This window comes from Amblyraja radiata, chromosome 32 (genome assembly GCF_010909765.2).
Source record: "Amblyraja radiata isolate CabotCenter1 chromosome 32, sAmbRad1.1.pri, whole genome shotgun sequence".
NCBI classification, from domain to species: domain Eukaryota; kingdom Metazoa; phylum Chordata; class Chondrichthyes; order Rajiformes; family Rajidae; genus Amblyraja; species Amblyraja radiata.
In genome coordinates this window covers 24,899,059-24,916,140 of record NC_045987.1, presented here as the reverse complement: position 1 = coordinate 24,916,140, position 17,082 = coordinate 24,899,059, and the positions used below count along the sequence as shown (strand labels likewise).

At 48.6% G+C, this 17,082-nt stretch overlaps 2 protein-coding genes across 5 annotated transcripts in view; one reads left to right on the top strand and one right to left on the bottom strand.

Annotated features, from left to right (window-relative positions):
• Positions 1-17,082, bottom strand: part of ralgps1 (Ral GEF with PH domain and SH3 binding motif 1) — a 729,016-nt gene that overhangs the window by 312,120 nt on the left and 399,814 nt on the right. The window lies entirely within an intron of this gene.
• Positions 14,063-17,082, top strand: part of angptl2 (angiopoietin like 2) — a 47,359-nt gene continuing 44,339 nt past the window's right edge. Inside the window, exon 1 of the mRNA XM_033049392.1 lies at positions 14,063-14,695. The gene's annotated coding sequence lies outside the window, so the exon portion shown is untranslated. The remainder of the gene's footprint in view (positions 14,696-17,082) is intronic.

The following is a 17,082-nucleotide window of genomic DNA, read 5'->3' as shown; positions in this document are numbered from 1 at the left end:
GGCGTTGGCTGCACCGAGCTTCAGTGCGTCCCTCAGCACGTACTCCTGCAGTCTGGAGCGAGCGTCTTTCACCGAGTTGATGGTCTTCCAACACTTGATGTCCGTCTCCGAATGTGTCCCTGGGAACAGCCCGTAAATCAGAGAGTCCTCTGTTATGGAGCAGTTCGGGATGAACACTAGTTAGCACGAGAAGTGGTAGCGGTACATGTATTACCTTGGAATCCCACCGATCATATATGGATGATTCAGGGACTAACTCAAAATGTCAATGGAGATAATATTCTTATATACAAGGCACTCCTAGGAATTACAATTCTCATATTTATAGAGCAACTTTCATACCCCCTGAAGACTCATAGAAGTTTAAAACCATTGAAATACTTCTGGATCTCTGGAGACACAAGGAACTGCAGATGCTGGAACTGTGAGCAAAAACCACTAAGTGCTGGAGTAACTTAGTGGGTCAGGCAGCATCTCTGGAGAATCTGACGAAGAAAGGTCCCAACCTAAAAACGTCACCCATCCATGTTCTTCAGAGATGCTGCCTGACCCTTTGAGGTACTCCAACACTTAGTGGCTTGTTCAGGAGGAGACATGACTCAATAGACAATAGACAATATGTGCAGGAAGCAGCCATTCGGCCCTTCGAGCCAGCATCGCATGAAATGTTCAATCATGAAAAGATGGGTAATTTCATAGGCCATCTTGGCCATCATAGGCCAAGGTACACCTTGGCCACAGACATAGTGTTGGGAGGTGGAGTTTAGTTTAGCGATTCAGTACGGAAACAGGCCCACCGAATCCCCACCGACCAGCGATCTCCGCACATTAGCCCTACCCTACACACACTGGGGATAATTTTATATATATACCAAGCCAATTAACCTACAATGCTGTAAGTTTACTCCGCACAGACAAGCACCCGTAGTCAGAATCGAACTGTAGTCAGGGTCTGTGGCACTGCAAGGCTGCGCCACCGTGCCGCTGGGTAACACTGGGGTTGTCACCTTTCAACCAGCAGAGACACACTGGGCCGAAAGAGCTCTTTCCGAGTCACGTACTTTGTATGAACTTTAATGGGAAGGTGGTGCGTACAAGAAGCCGCATGTCGGCCAGCTGGTCAGGAGGCTCGGGCCAACGCCGATGAACCCGGTGGGCTGGGGTCTGAAAGAAGATTAAAATTAACCTTTTTTTTCTCAATGCACCAAGTTAAATCGCAGATGCCGAGCCATGAGAGGAAGGAAACCCTTGGAGAATAATAGCATCTTTGTGTGTGTGTGGTTGTGTGGTCGGGGTTATTATCAGTCATAATACTAAATGGCTCCAATGCATAAAAAACAATACTTTGGGGAAATCATTAATGCAAAGCGTTAAATCATTGGATGAACAACTTTTTCCAAGTCAAGTCAAGTCAAGTCAAGTTTATTTGTCATATACACATACAAGATGTGCAGTGAAATGAAAGTGGCAATGCCTGCGGATTGTGCAAAAACAACAGAACAGAATAGAACAGAATCAGTATTTACATGCTAGAAAAAAAACAACAATTTTAAAAAGACACAACACAACAGTAAATTAGTCCCTGGTGAGATAGGAGTTTACAGTCCTAATGGCCTGTGGGAAGAAACTCCGTCTCATCCTCTCTGTTTTCACGGCATGACAGTGGAGGCGTTTGCCTGACCGTAGCAGCTGGAACAGTCCGTTGCTGGGGTGGTAGGGGTCCCCCATAATGTTGCTGGCTCTGGATCTGCACCTTCTGATGTATACGTCCTGCAGGGTGGGGGGGGGGGGGGGCGAGTGTAGTTCCCATAGTGCGTTCGGCCGAACGCACTACTCTCATGCAGAGCCTTCCTGTCCAGGGCAGAGCAATTCCCAAACCAGATTGTGATGTTGCCGGACAAGATGTTTTTCACAACCTCAGAGTAGAATGCTTTCAGTTTTGTCTCCCTGCCCATACGTAGTGGTGTTTTTATATCATCCACTAGATGACCCGTTGGGTACCCATTGAGACACCAGAGATCCTCGCGGCATTCAGTTATTTCAAATTCCGTCTCTTCATTCCCTCTGGCCCGACAACCCTCCCCCAACTGCGCAGGCGCGGCTGACACGTTGAAACTTGTCCCATTCGCGGTATAAAGTTCATTAAAGTTTATAAAGTTAATTACTATTAAAATATAACGAAACTTGATACAGTACACCGCAGGCGAATGGTGAGTAAAGGGCCAGTCCCAATTGGGCGTCATTTACGCGACATCATTTACACGTCACGACGCACGACGCACGCATCGTGACGTGCACATGATGCGCGCATGCCGTGCATTACGCGCGCATGGTGCGCGGTGACGTACAAATGATGCACAAATGATGCCCAAGTGGGACAGGCCTTTAAGGCGCCCCTAAAATTGTTGCGCTATCGTGTATCGTTTTGGCTGTATTTCGGGAACATGCATACATACAAGATGAGACTTTTAGTTATATCATACATTAGCCAGTGTAGTTTATTGTTACGTGTACCGAAAAGCATTCGTGGCGTGCTAACCAGTCAGTGGAGGCTCAATACATGATTATACATTTGAGCCACCCACAGTGTACAGATACAAGGTGTGGGATGTGGGAGGAAACCGCAGCACCCGGAGGAAGCCCATGCGGTCACCAGGTGAACATGCAAGCTCCATTCAGACAGCAGTGGAAGTCAGGATCGAGCCACGGTCCCTGGTGCTGTGAGACATACGCTCTACCAGCTGTGCCACTCTGCCACCCGTAGATGAATTGTAACGATTTGTAATGAAATTTCTAATTATTTCAACAGCAAAAAGTCTGTGGATATTGGAAATCTAAAATATAAACAGAAGTGTTTTTGATAGAAGTCATTCTCATGAGGCATTCATTCTGTTTTTCATCCCACAGCTGCTGCCTGACCTGCTGAGCATTTCCAGCATTTGCCGATTGTATTGCAGTGTAATTAAAGTCTCCCGGTAGCAGTGGTGCAGCTGATAGAACCACTGCCTCACAGCACCACAGACCCAAGTTCAATCCAGACTTCTCCCTGTGACTGCATAGGTTTCCTCCGGGTGCTCCGGTTTCCTCCCACATCAGAAAGACGTGCGGGTTTGCAGGTTAATTGGCCCCTAGTGTGGACGACAGATGGCACAATGGGCTAAGTGTTCGGCTGGCGACCGGAAGGTAGCCGGTTCGAATCCCGCTTGGAGTGCATACTGTCGTTGTGTCCTTGGGCAAGACACTTCACCCACCTTTGCCTGTGTGTGAATGTGTGTGAGTGATTGGTGGTGGTCGGAGGGGCCGTAGGCGCAGATTGGCAGCCACGCTTCCGTCAGTCTGCCCCAGGGCATCTGTGGCTACAGAAGTAGCTCACCACCACCGAGTGTGACTGAGGAGTGAATGAATAATGTGATGTAAAGCGCCTTGAGTATTAGAAAGGCGCTATATAAATCCCATCCATTATTATTATTATTAGTGTGTAGGGAACGGGTGAGAAAGTGGGATAACTTAGCGTGAAGGGGTGATCGTTGGTCAGCATGGACTCGGTGAGTTGAAGGGCCTGTGTCCGTGATGCATCTCTAAACTAAACTAAGGTTGAAATTCACTCAACCATTCCCATCCAAACCAGCCCCTCATAGATAGTCATAGAGTTATACAGCATGGAAACAGGCCCTTCAGCCCAACTTGCACTTGCCGACCAGGATGCCCCACCTGCACTAGTCCCATTGCCTGCCTTTGGCCCATAGCCCACTCAAACCTCTCCAAACATTTTTTAAATGTTGTTTTAGTCCCTGCCTCAAGTACCCCCTCTGTAAGTTGCCTCGAGAGTGCAGGGAGCGGATGTGAAAGTGGGATAAAAGTTGGATAAAATAAACAATAGGTGCAGGAGCAGGACATTTGGCCCTTCGAGCCAGCAGCGCCACTCAATGTGATCATGGCTGATCATCCCCAATCAGTACCCCGTTCCTGCCTTCTCCCCATATCCCCTGACTCCGCTATTTTTAAGAGCCCTATCTAGCTCTCTCTTGAAAGCATCCAGAGAACCCGCCTCCACCGCCCTCTGAGGCAGAGAATTCCACAGACTCACCACTCTCTGTGAGAAAAAGTGTTTCCTCGTCTCCGTTCTAAGTGTGAACGGGTGATCGATGGTCAGCGTGGACTCGTTGGGTCTCCTCAGGTACTTCCCACTGCAACTGCGGGAGATGTAATACCTGTCCCTCTATCTCAGGCTGAACAAGGTGAAATAACGGAAACATCACCTATCCATGTTCTCCAGGGATGCTGCCTGAGCCGCTGAGTTACTCCAGCACTTGGTGTCTTTTTGTGTAAACCAGCATCTGCGGTCCCTTGTTTCTACACATCAGGGTTGAATTTCGTTCTCTGATGCCGGTGTTAAACACAAGAGTTTAACAGCAGCTGAATGCGGCACAACCTCAGAAATGTGAAGAGCATTTCAGAAGAGCTGTACGATGGGCAGTTTTCCAGTTTTAGTGTGGGTGCCATGAGTCTATTCTCACTCTCACAGAATATATGGAGCAAGCGAGATGAAACTTCCCCAGTGGAGGAGGGAGGACAAGTTTCACAGTGGAGATAAAATGCCGTTCACAAAACAGGTCAAATAAAAATGAAGTGTGAGATTTGGTCCGGGACACAGACTGGTGACGTCAGGACGAGGAAAACGGGACTGCTGGGACAGATAAAACTCAGCACAGTACATCGATGGGAAAGGTGAGTCAGTGTGAGGAACTGGGAAAATCACCAAGTGCGAGACCGGGAATGGGAGCGAGCCCAGCTGAAGGCTGGAAAACAAGTTAGATTTTGGATATAGAGGCACTCTCGTCTCCCCTTCCACCTATATCCCTCCCACGCCGCCTCTCTCCTCCGAAAGGCATAAAATGCTGGAGTCCGAAGAAGGGTCCCGAACCAAAACGTCACCCAGCCTGCCTTTTTCTCCAGAGGTGCTGCCTGACCTGCTGAGTTACTCCAGCACCTTGTGTCTATCTTTGGTATAAACTAACACCTGTAGTTCTTTGATTCTAAAGCACGGGTTATTGATAGGGGATGATCAGCCATGATCACAATGCATGGCGGTGCTGGCTCGAAGGGCCGAATGGCCTCCTATTTTCTGTTTCTATGTTTCTATGTAAAAGCTGGAGTCACTCAGCACCCCTGAAGAACATGGATAGGTGGGCGTTATGTCCTGAAACTTTGCCTAGTTTAGTTTAGTTTAGTTTACATTGTCATGTATACTGAAGGACAGTAAAAAGGTTGTGTTGTGTGATATCCAGTCCAAGAAAAGACTGTACATGATTACAATCAAGCCGTCCACAGTGTACAGATCAAGGTGAAAGAGTGTAACATTTAGTGCCAGATATAATAGATCTGGGACCAGCATGTGTCGAGTCCCCTTGCTCCAGCGCCATCTTGGATCTTATCGTGTTCATGTTCTCCAGAGATGCTGCCTGACCCGCTGCTTTACTCCAGCACTTTGTGTCTTTCCTTGGCAAAGCAGCACCTGCAGTTCCTTGTTTCTGTCTCATCTCTCCTGATCTGATCCTCTTTTGCCTCCTTTCATCCCTGGCCTTTATCCACCCACCTCCCCTCACCTGTATCCACCCATCACTTGCAGTCCTGGTCCAGCTTCTTACCTCTCCCACAATCAGACTGAGGAAGGGCTCCTGCCCAAAATGCCCCCTATCCATTCCCTCCACATGCTGCCTGACCCATTGAGTTACTCCAGCACTTTGTCGTTTTACTCTGCAGGTAGCAGCCGCTGGGGAAGGTTGGAGGAAGATTTGCGAGAATGCAGACACAAGGAACTGCAGACGCTGGTTTACAAGAAAAGACACAAGGCGCTGGAGTAACTCAGTGGGTCGGGGAACATCTCTGGAGTCAGGTCAGGCATGGAATCAGCGCTGGGATTTCATGTGGATGACGAACGATAGGCAAACCAGGAGAAAGAAGGGAGAAAGAGAGCGAGAGAGAATGAGAGAGGGAGGGTACAAAGTGGGAGAGAGAGAGAGAGAGACAGAGAGAGAGAGAGGGAGAGAGAGAGAGACCGTAAAAGAGAGAGAGCAAGCGCGAGAGTGGGAGAGCATGAAGAGAGAAAGAGAGAACACAAGAGAAAGAGAGAGAGAAAGCAAAGTAGAGAGCGTGAAAGTGCAAAAGTAAGAGAGCAAGAAAGCAAGAAAGAGGGCAAAAGAGAGAGCGCAAAAGAAATATAGAGAGAATACAAGAAAGCTAAAGAGAGTATAAAAACGGAGAGCAAGAGAAAGCGAGAGAGTGTGGGAGAGCGAGAGAGAGAGTGTGGGAGAGCGAGAGAGAGTGGGAAAGAGAGAGTGTGGAGTGAGAGGGAGAGTGTGGGAGTGAGAGAGAGAGCGTGGGATAGAGAGAGAGTGTTGGAGAGAGAGACTGTGGGATAGAGAGTGTGGGAGAGAGTGAGAGTGAGAAAGAGAGAGTGAGAGTGTGGGAGAGAGAGAGAGGCAAGCGTGGGTTACACACAAGGCTGCCCTTCACGTGAGTCAGGCACAACAGCAGTAAGCGTGTAATGAGAGAATTCGAACTAGCCTGCTCTTGCTCTAGAGTCCAATTGCTAACCCAGTCCAAGGAGATATGAATAAATCATCCAAACAGAAACAGAATAGGTTTGTGGTGTGCACAGGATTTATGTAAGTGCTGAAGGAATCTTTATGGGAATCCTAAGCATTACACGATGACTGTGGTTTATATACAGTAGATAATGACGGCAGGTCTGAATAAGCTGATATGAATGTGACAATGGAAATACTAACTGCTCTCCCTAGTCACATAAAAGTTAGCTTTGTTCTACTGATGCTTTGGGCTATATCATTGTTTGGAAACAGGACAAGGGAGAGGGGACAACACAGAGTGGCCTGAGAGCTCCCTTGAAATGAGATGAAGGGCTTTCTGAAATGGCTTTGTGTACCGAGTCCTCTCTGGTGTCTGCATCGCTTGGTGCAGGAGTTTATCGCACTGCCCTTCGCTCTCCCGACTTGAACCACATTCAGAGCAGCACAGTCATCTCAGCCAACTCAGGGAGGGAGAGTTCAATTAAAGCCGCTCAGCAACCCTTCCGTAACACTAAACTAAATGGTATTGGTTTTGGAGGCAATGCTTTGGCAGACGTCCACTTGTAGATAACGCACTGCAAAATTACTTCAACGTCACAGAAGTAACAGGATCTTAGTCTCGTTTTGTTTCGACCTACAGAGTTGAATCAGGCCCTTCGGCCCACCGCGTCTGTGCCGACCAGCTATCGCCCGTACACTAGCACTATCCTACACACTTGGGGCAATTTACAGAAGCCAATTAACCTACAAACCCGCACGTCTTTGCGGGAGGAAACCAGAGCACCCGGAGAAAACCTCAGGCGGTCACAGGGAGAATCGTGCAAACTCCGTACAGACAGCAGCTGTGGTCAGGATCGCACCCTGACCGACTCTACCGCTGTGCCACCCCATTAATCTGTTAGTTACGTACTTCCTCTGCCACTTGAAGACTGGCATCTCCTAAATGATCCCGGAGATCGACAAGGGTGCGTTTCAATAGCACCCTTCACATCCTTTAAAGCCAATGAACTGTGTTGTCTGAGGGAGAGTTGCACAGTGTGATGGCATGTTTCTACAGCAACTGTTGGCTGAACTCATTCATTCATCATCGTTGAAGACATTAGCAACGCAGGGGTGCTGGTTTCCGACGAGAACGGTGACAGTCGCACCACACATCTCTGTCCTCCAGTTCCTGCGGACTTCCGCCACTGGAAGTATAGGATTTTGCTGTGTGTGCTTTATCATCATTCCTTACAACGCCATGTACGACAGTGATCGCAACTTCTACTGAAGTGTGGATGGCCGTTGGCTCGCTAGGAGCTCATCCGCCATTTTGGATGAAGAGTCATTATATCCTCTTGTCTCTTATTGTAGTCCTGTACAACACCAGGCCACGAGGCCAAGATTTATCACCTGCTCCCTCAGCGGCTGAGATGGTGGAGAGGAAACCTACCAGAACATTGCCACTATACTGCCCCTTTGGGTGTGAGGAAAGGCTGGTTATGCTGGGATTATTTTCTTCACGATTGAGGACGATGGGAGATTTAACTGAGATGGATGAGGAGATAATCTTCAACATTGGTGAGACTGGTGACAACTTCGGTGAGCTGTTAGATGGTGGTGTTTAAATTCAGTGACGGGGTGTAGATTAAATGCATAGTACTTGTAGTAAATGCAGCTGGTAGAGCCGTTGCCTCACAGAGCCAGAGACCCGGGTTTGATCCTGAACTCGGGTGCTGTCTGTGTGGAGTTTCCTGTGACCGCGTGGGCTTCCTCTGGATGCTCTAGTATCTTTGCACATCCTGAAGACGTATAGTTTGTAGGTTCACTGGCCCCTCTGTAAATTGTCCCCAGCGTGTGACAGAGGCGAAAGTAGGGTAGCATAGAACTAGCACCGACGCAACGGGCCAAAGGGCCTGTTTCCACACGATATTTCTAAAACTATAACATAACTTTATTTCTGTTATTGAAAGTTTGGTATGTCGATGTATACTCTCTTGAACTTTGGCAGGTGTACGGCAGAGAGCATATTGACTGGTTGTAACCAAGCCTGGTTTGGCAGTTCAAACACCCGGGAATGAAGGAGGTTGCTAAAAGGTGCTGAACACTGCCCAGTCCATCACGGCTACAGACCTCCCCTACCATCGAAGGGATCTACAGGAGTCGCTGCCTCAAAAAGGCAGGCAGCCAGCATCATCAGAGACCCACACCACCCTGGCCCACTCTTTCATTTCACTCCTGCCATTAGGAGGAAGTCTCGGAGTCTGAAAAGTGTAACGTCCAGGTTCAGGAACAGCTCCATGCCAGCAAACAAGCGATTAAGCACTCCAACTAAACTCTGAACTACTAACTCCCTTGGTTGCACGAAGGACTTTGGGCTTTGTTTTGTTTTTTTTGCACTACGTTGGGTTATTTATTGAATCTTTGTTTGTTTCTTATATTATCCATTGAGTACAGGTTTACAAACCCGTTGTGCTGCTGCACCCAAGGCTTTCGGCTTTCCGTTTCAGTCCATATGGCAATACATTCAAAACGCTCTTCTTGTGTTTAGGAAGAGAAGTAGAGGGAATCCAGGGAACTATAGGCTGTCAGGCCACGCGGCAGTGGTAGGAAAACCGTTGGAGGGAATTCTTCGAGACAGGATTTACTCCCATTTGGAAAAGAATGGGTTAATTAGGGATGGCTTTGTGGACGGCAGCTCGTGTCGTGTCTTACTAACTTGATCGAGTTTTTCGAGGAGGTGATGAAGGAGATTGATGAAGGTAGGGTGGCGGATGTTGTATACATGGATATTATGATCAGAAAATCCCTTCTGGTAGGCTGATCTGGAAGATTAAGATGCATGTGATTCACCTCTTCATACAAGACAGAGGGTTGTGGTGAAAGGTAGATGTTCACAAAAATGCTGGAGAAACTCAGCGGGTGCTGCTGCACCCGCTGAGTTTCTCCAACATTTTTGTGTACCTTCGATTTTCCAGCATCTGCAGTTCCTTCTTAAACAGGTAGATGTCCAGGCTGGAGCTCTGTGGCCAGTGGAGTTCTGCAGGGGGTCTGTGCTGGCACCTCTGCCGTTTGTGACTTGGAGGTAAATGGAGATGGGTTGGAGAGTAGGTTTGCCGATAACACCAACACTGGAGGAGTTGCAGACAGCGAGGAAGGCTGTCTGAAGATACAGTGGGGTGCAGATCAGCTGCAGAAATGGACAGGGAAATGGCAGATAGAGTTTAACCAGTGGTGCAGTGGTAGAGTTGCTGCCTTACAGCGATGCAGCGCCAGAGACCCGTGTTCGATCCCGACTACGGGTGCTGCCTGTACGGAGTTTGTACGTTCTCCCCGTGATCTGCGTGGGTTTTCCCCCGAGAACTTCGGTTTCCTCCCACACTCCAAAGACATACAGGTTTGTAGGTTAAATGGCTTGGTAAATGTAAAAATTGTCCCTAGTGTGGGTGCAGGATAGTGTTAATGTGCGGCGATCGCTGGTCGGCGCGGACCCGGTGGGTCAAAGGGCCTGTTTCCGCGCTGTATCTCTAAACTAAACTGAAAAAGTGTGAGGTGTTGCATTTTAGGAGGTTGAATGTAAGTAGAGAGTACACAGTTAACGGCAAGACCCTTAACAGCATTGATGTACTGCCGGATCTTGGAGTCCAGGTTCGTAGCTCACTGAAGCTGGCAGCACAAGTAGATAAGGGTGGTTCAGAAGGCAGGTGGTATGGTTGCCTTTGCCCACATTGGAAACATCTGCAAAGATGGTCCTGTTTACAGGAGGTTTGAAAGTTGCAATGACTATGTGGAGAACCCAGGCTTTGGTAAACAAATGCCAATATTACTCAGGGGGATTGTGCAAGATAGAGTCGTGATTTACTTGCTGTTGCCAACAAACAGTTGCTGTTTCTATTTATATTGTTTCTACGGAAATGGAAAAAAATAATGATTTTAAGATCTGAAATGTGATTCACATGTGCGTGCTTCTTATCTACAGCTGAGAGATGGAGAGTTGAACGTTACAGAGCACAAACCACGGGTCAGCTTGGAATGGATCTAATTGAGCGGTAGATGTTTACCTCGACTTATCTAAGTGCTCAAATTCCATCAGGGGAAATTAACTGTAAATTATTAGAGATAAACTGGTACTGACATCCACGAAACAACTATTATACAGTCAAACAGAACGGTGTTTGGGTGCTTGGCACATGTCCAATGTCAATGCCAACCATGAGAGAGAGAAGACGAGAGAGAGCCTATCCCACCTACTTTATAGATGACTACAAGCCACCAAGATGATTGCCATGAACCAGCTACCTGGTCCCATATGTCTTAAGAAGGGTCCCACCCGAAAACGTTTTTTTGTTTTGCTCAAGATTCCAGCTTCTGCAGTTCCTCATCCCTCTTGCTTCCATGTTTAGTTTAGGTTAGAGTTTCATTTAGAAATACAGCACGGAAACAGGCCCTTCTTCCCATCGATTCCATGCTGTAAGGCAGCAACTCTACTGCTGCCTACCCCCACCGAGTTCACGCCGACCAGTGATCCCCGATACACTAGCACACACTACGCACTAGGAACAATTTACAATTTTTACCAAAGCCAATTAACCTCCAAACCTGTACGTATTTGGAGTGTGGGAGGAAACTGGAGCATTCGGAGAGAACCCACGTGGTCACGGGGAGAACGTACAAACTCCGTACAGACAGCACATGTAGTCAGGGTCAAACACGGGTCCATGGGGCTGCAAGGAAGCAGTTCTAGCACTGCGCCACCATGCCGTTCCTTGTGCTCTAGTCTTGCTGCCTTCCCCAATCCCTCGTAGGTGAACACAGGTGAGGGGGCTTGTTGACAGGTAGATTGCTGGACAAAGGCCAGAGATGTAAAGACAGATGTTGAGTCCAAAAGGATGAAGAATTGTGAAGTTCAGGGAAAGAAATGTTGCAAACTGTGTGGCCAGTGGAAGGGGTTCATAAAGTCATAAGGGGGATAGAAGCAGAATTCGGCCATTCGGCCCATCAAGTCTACTCTACCATTCAATCATGGCTGATCTATCCGCTCCCTCCTAACCCCATTCTCCTGCCTTCTCCCCATAAACTCTGACACCTGTACTAATAAAAAATCTATCTCTGCCTTAAAAAATATCCACTGACTTGGCCTCCACAGCCTTCTGCGGGTGCAGGTGAAGGGGGTGGGGGACGGAACAAACCGGTGCTTGGTCAACCAAGCACCTGGCAATACATCTCCACATAGTAGGAGGAACCATCACATGGAGAGCTTGCAAACTCCACACAGTCAGGACTGAACCCAGATCACTGGATGTGTGAGGCCATTGTATCTTCATGCTGCCTCTGGGAGTAATTTAGGAAATGGACAGCAAGGTGACAGTGTTGCTCATTGGTAAACTAACCTGGCATTTCACTATTATGGGGCAACGTTCTCATGCCACTGAGGTAAAGTTGGGAACATCAGGAGCCACCCTCTGCATTGCAATCGCTGCAATTACTAGTTTCAACTGCAACAGTAAGTCAGGCTCTACCAACACTGCAAGACTCACTACATCCAGTCTTTATCACAATGGGTGAGATTGTCCGAGCCATTATAAAGGTCTCTGACCTCTTTGTCACACAGTCTATCCAGCCCATTCAAGAACTAGTTGCTTAAGAAAGAACTGCAGATGCTGGAAAAATCAAAGGTAGACAAAAATGCTGGAGGAACTCAATGGGTGAGGCAGTATCTATGGAGAGAAGGAATAGGCAACATTTCGGGTCGTGACCTTTCTTCAGACTGATGTGAAGGGAGGGGGTGGGGAAAAGAAAGGAAGAGACGGAGACAGTGGGCTTGTGGGAGAGCTGGGAAGGGGGAGGGGAAAGAGGGAGAGAGCAAGTACTATCTGAAATTGGAGAAGTCAATGTTCATACCGCTGGGATGTAAACTACCCAAGTGAAATATACGGTGCTGCTCCTCCAATTTACGGTGGTCCTCACTCTGACCACGGAGGAGGCCCAGGACAGAAAGGTCGGATTCGGAATGGGAGGGGGAGGGGGAGTTGAAGTGCTGAGCCACCGGGAGATCAGGTTGGTTATTGCGAACTGAGAGGAGGTGTTGGGCGAAACGATCGCCAAGCCTACGCTTGGTCTCACCGATGTAGAGCAGCTGACACCTAGAGCAGTGGATGCAATAGATGAGGTTGGAGGAGGTGCAGGTGAACCTCTGTCGCATCTGGAAAGACTGCTTGGGTCCTTGGATGGAGTCAAGGGGGGAGGTAAAGCGACAAGTGTAGCATTTCCTGCGGTTGCAAGGGAAAATGCCCGGAGAGGGGGTGGTTCGGGTTAAAGGGTGAATGTGTTTCTACTCCGGACTCCCGGCTGCACTACCTCTTTAAGGGACAAGAGTCCAAGTCGAGATAGCAAACACATGTCGTGTTTAATTCTGCCACTGCCGGTATAAGTAGGAAGCGTGAGCTTGCCAGATGTTGAAACGGCACATTTCAACACAAAGCAGGGATTGCCATTACGGGTTATCGGTACCGCGCAGAGCTCATGCTTTAAGGTTGGTAGAGGAAGCACTGTGGTGTGTGTGTGCCGTGTACCATTCCAGTGCGAAATAGTGTCAAGGGTCTCAACCCGAAACGTCACCTATTCCTTTTCTCCAGCGACGCTGCCTGACCCGCTGAGTTACTCCAGCATAATGTGTCTATCTTCACCTTAAATACGAGGTCCAGTTAACAACAACAAAAAGACACGAAGTGCTGGAGGAACTCAGCGGGTCAGGCATCCTATCCTCCCTGCCCTGGAGAACAGTGATGTTTGGGATCAGACACATGGTTCTGGAGCACCTTGTCTCAGGGTCCTGTTAACAATCTTTGATTATTCGCCGAGTAGGAAGGAACTGCAGATGCTGATTTATGCCGCAGATAAGACACAAAGTGCTGGAGTAACTCGGCTGGTCAGGCGGCATGGGTAGAGATGTTGCACTCCAGCTCTTTATCACTACACCACATTCTGACTTTGATCAGCACTTCTGAAAAGCTCTGAGGTTTTATGTGGCTGGTTGTAACTGAAGTGTCCCAACCCGAAACATCGCCTATCCATGTTCTCCAGAGATGCTGCCTGACCCCCTGAGTTACTCCAGCACGTTGTGTCTTTTTTGATTCTCCTCCGGTCTGTATTTGATGCTGCTTGCCGCGGTTGTAAAATCACATCGTGGCCCGGAGGCTGCTTTCCCCAGCTTGCATCGGTGAAATGGCCGTGAGTGAAGGCAGCGTGTGGGGGTGTCCTGCCTGCCCTCTGCCGTGACACATCTACTCTCAAGCGCTGACATCTTGAAGAGGAAGGGGGGCTGGATATCTCGCTGGTGTCGGGGGAGGGGGCAGGATTTTCCAGCGGTGCTTGCCAGAGTCTAGGGGGCAGCCCGGATCCCTTTCATTGGAGACTGCCTTCAATTACATCATTGCACTGTGTCCCGCCTCCCGCTATCTGTGGGGAAGGGAGGGGGGGGGGAGCTCCTAGCGGATTCAACTTCAGCTCGGAGACGAGAGGGGAGTGGAAACTTAAAGGAGGTCCCACGCAAGACTTGCCTACCTTCCTTGAAAACTCTCTCTCGCCCGGAATGTAAATACATCACGAAAATGACCTAGAGTGCCAGTTGTAGTCGGTTGTTCTACCCAAGTCAAGCGCTCAGCCCCAAGCAGGACTTGAATGCTCCTAATACCATTCACAGGCTGATGTTATACAAAAGCCACAACGCGGACAGCGTGTAACTCGCTACTGTATTAATAATAAGGTCGCACCAACTCTCTCAACTCATTTTTTTCTCTGGCAGTAAATACTAGGACCTAATGGTGCTGCCAACACAGACATCGTGCTAAGTTGACAAAGGATTTTTTTTTTAAAAGGCAAGATTTTTTTTTGGCCATTTCTCCCGGGGAACTGCTTTACCTGCTTATCACGCTCACTGACAAGCGAGCCACATTGCCTGACACTGAGTGAGTGAGTGAGTGAAGGAGAGAGAGAGAGGGGATGGAGTCTCTGATACCTGGTCCTCTGGCGAGATGCTCCACTTCTTAGAGGCGTTTAGTCCAGTTGAGCCGAAGAGGCGAGAACGTTAATAGACCGAGGACGTCAAGGCTGGCAGCAGTAACCTGGTAAGAAAGCCTTTCAATACCTCAAAAGCGTTTGAAATGTCAAATTGAGCGGCGGAGCAGCCGGGGGAATGGACGTTATTGTTTTAAATCCAGATCTTTTTCTGGCTGCGATGTAGCGGTTTTTAAGATCTCCAGTGAGTTTTGCTGAGATATCATTCTTGGCACAGCCCTTTAAAAGTAACATGGGTAGTCGTCGTAATACCATTGCGTGACATTGGGATTATAACAAGAATGTGCATTTGAACAAAAATCAAAATCTTCCCGTGTGGCTTTTTCTGGTTTATAAGGAAAACTCAGCAAAGTCCGATCAAGGATAGTCCGAGCGTCACCAAAGTTCTATTATTAAGTCCTACTATCCACCTCTCTGGTGACCCTCGGACTATCTTTGATCGGACTTTGCTGGCGTTACCTTGCACTGAGCGTTATTCCCTTATCAAGGAACTGCAGATGCTGGAAAAATCGAAGGTAGACAAAAGTGCTGGAGAAACTCAGCGGGTGCAGCAGCATCTATGGAGCGAAGGAAATAGGCAACGTTTCGGCCCGAAACGTTGCCTATTTCCCAAGGGTTTCGACCCGAAACGTTGCCCATTTCCTTCGCTCCATAGATGCTGCTGCACCCGCTGAGTTTCTCCAGCACTTTAGTCTACATTCCCAACATATCATGTATCTGTACACTGTGGACGGCTCGAATGTAATCATGTATTGTCTTTCCGCTGGGCTGGTGAGCTCGCAACAAAAGTTTTTTCACTGTATCTCGGTACACGTGACAACAAACTGCACCATAAAACTGGAACCTTGTCTTGGCAATCATAGTGGCAAATGTGCTTTGGCACAGTAGACCGAAAAAGTAATTTTAAGTTGTTTATTAATTTCCATCACACGTTTTTAAATGATTGAAGCTACCCCTATCCCGAGTGCATATAGTCCATTTGAGTCTGAAGAAACGTCACCTAATTCTTTTCTCCAGAGATGCTGTCTGACCCGCTGAGTTACTCCAGCTTTTTGTGCCTCTCATACCTCAGCAACAGACAGCATGCAACCTGCCTGCCCACACACAAGTGAACTGTTCATTGCTATTCGGGGTAGCGAGGGCTATCCTTGATCGGACTTTGCTGCCTGCTTTGCCTTCTACACCAGAAAGCCAGACGAGAAGGTTTTGATGTTTTTTTTAAGTAAAACCGAGAGGCATTATCGTATCACTCTGCACAGATTCAAAAGCCGCTGAGCTCTAAAAGCATCACAAACTCCGTTTAGAGTTGCTAGGAGACGTTTTTTTTGTTGCATGTGCCTATAATTGAGGGACTGCACGAAAGACTGGACTGCAAGGCACCGCTGACCAAGATAGGAGCTGATCTGATGCGTTGTGTCTTTAGCTGGACTAAATGGAAAGATAAATGTTTTGCTAAAGTCTTAAAGTGGGAGGGTTGAAATGTATTATTATTATTATTATTATTATTATTCTCTTTCAAAAGTTATTTCCTCTGCAGCTTGCCACTGACAGAGAGGGTGGGGGACACACACACACTTTAATCAGGTGCCCGAGAATGCCCAGCGAGCTGGCCACCGGCCTCCTGGGAAATCTTGGCAGCCCAGGGTTGAATAAAACAAAAGTTTCTTTCACCGTGTGTTTGTGCCGGAGAGGTTGTTGGTGGCGAGGGGGGAGAGAGAGAGAGGAGGCAGGGCCCGGTGGGTGGGAGAGAGAGAGGGGGGGGGGGGGGGGGTGGGGGGAACTCAACTGATAAGGCAGCAGGGAACTAAACCGACATAAAGTGCACAACACTCCCCCCCCCCCCCCCCCCCCCCCCCCCCCCCCCCCCACTCTCCATTCTTGCACGCCAGGGGGTTAATGGGGCTGGTTTCACTTTCAGACACTCTTTCCAGAAAACAATCTGACGTTGACGAAAAAAATGTTGGCAGGCACATGGGCTGACAGAAACACACACACACACACACACACACACGGAAGCACAACCTCTTCCAGACCCAGGTAACGGTGACCCCCACCCCCCCCCCCCCCCCTCTCTCCCCGTTAGTTAAACAACCCGGGTCGTCAGAGCAGTCACTGGCGGAGAGGTAGGGGAGGGGGCAAGAGCGGGTGGTAGAATCTTTGTTCCAGAGAGGGAGAGAGACAAATAAATATGGGGAGAGAGAAGAGGGGGGGGGGGGGGGGGGGGGGGGGGGGGAGAAGGAGATGAGGAGGAGGGGGGAGAAAGAGAGGAGAGACAGAGAGAACGAATGGAGAGATAGAGAGAACGAGAGGAGAGATAGAGAGAAGAGGGAGACGAGAGAGGGGTGGAAAGAGGGGAGAGAGGGGGGAGAAAGAGTGGTGGAAAGAGAAAGAGGGAGAATGAGAGAGGGGGGAAGGAAATAAATAGAGAGGAAGGGAC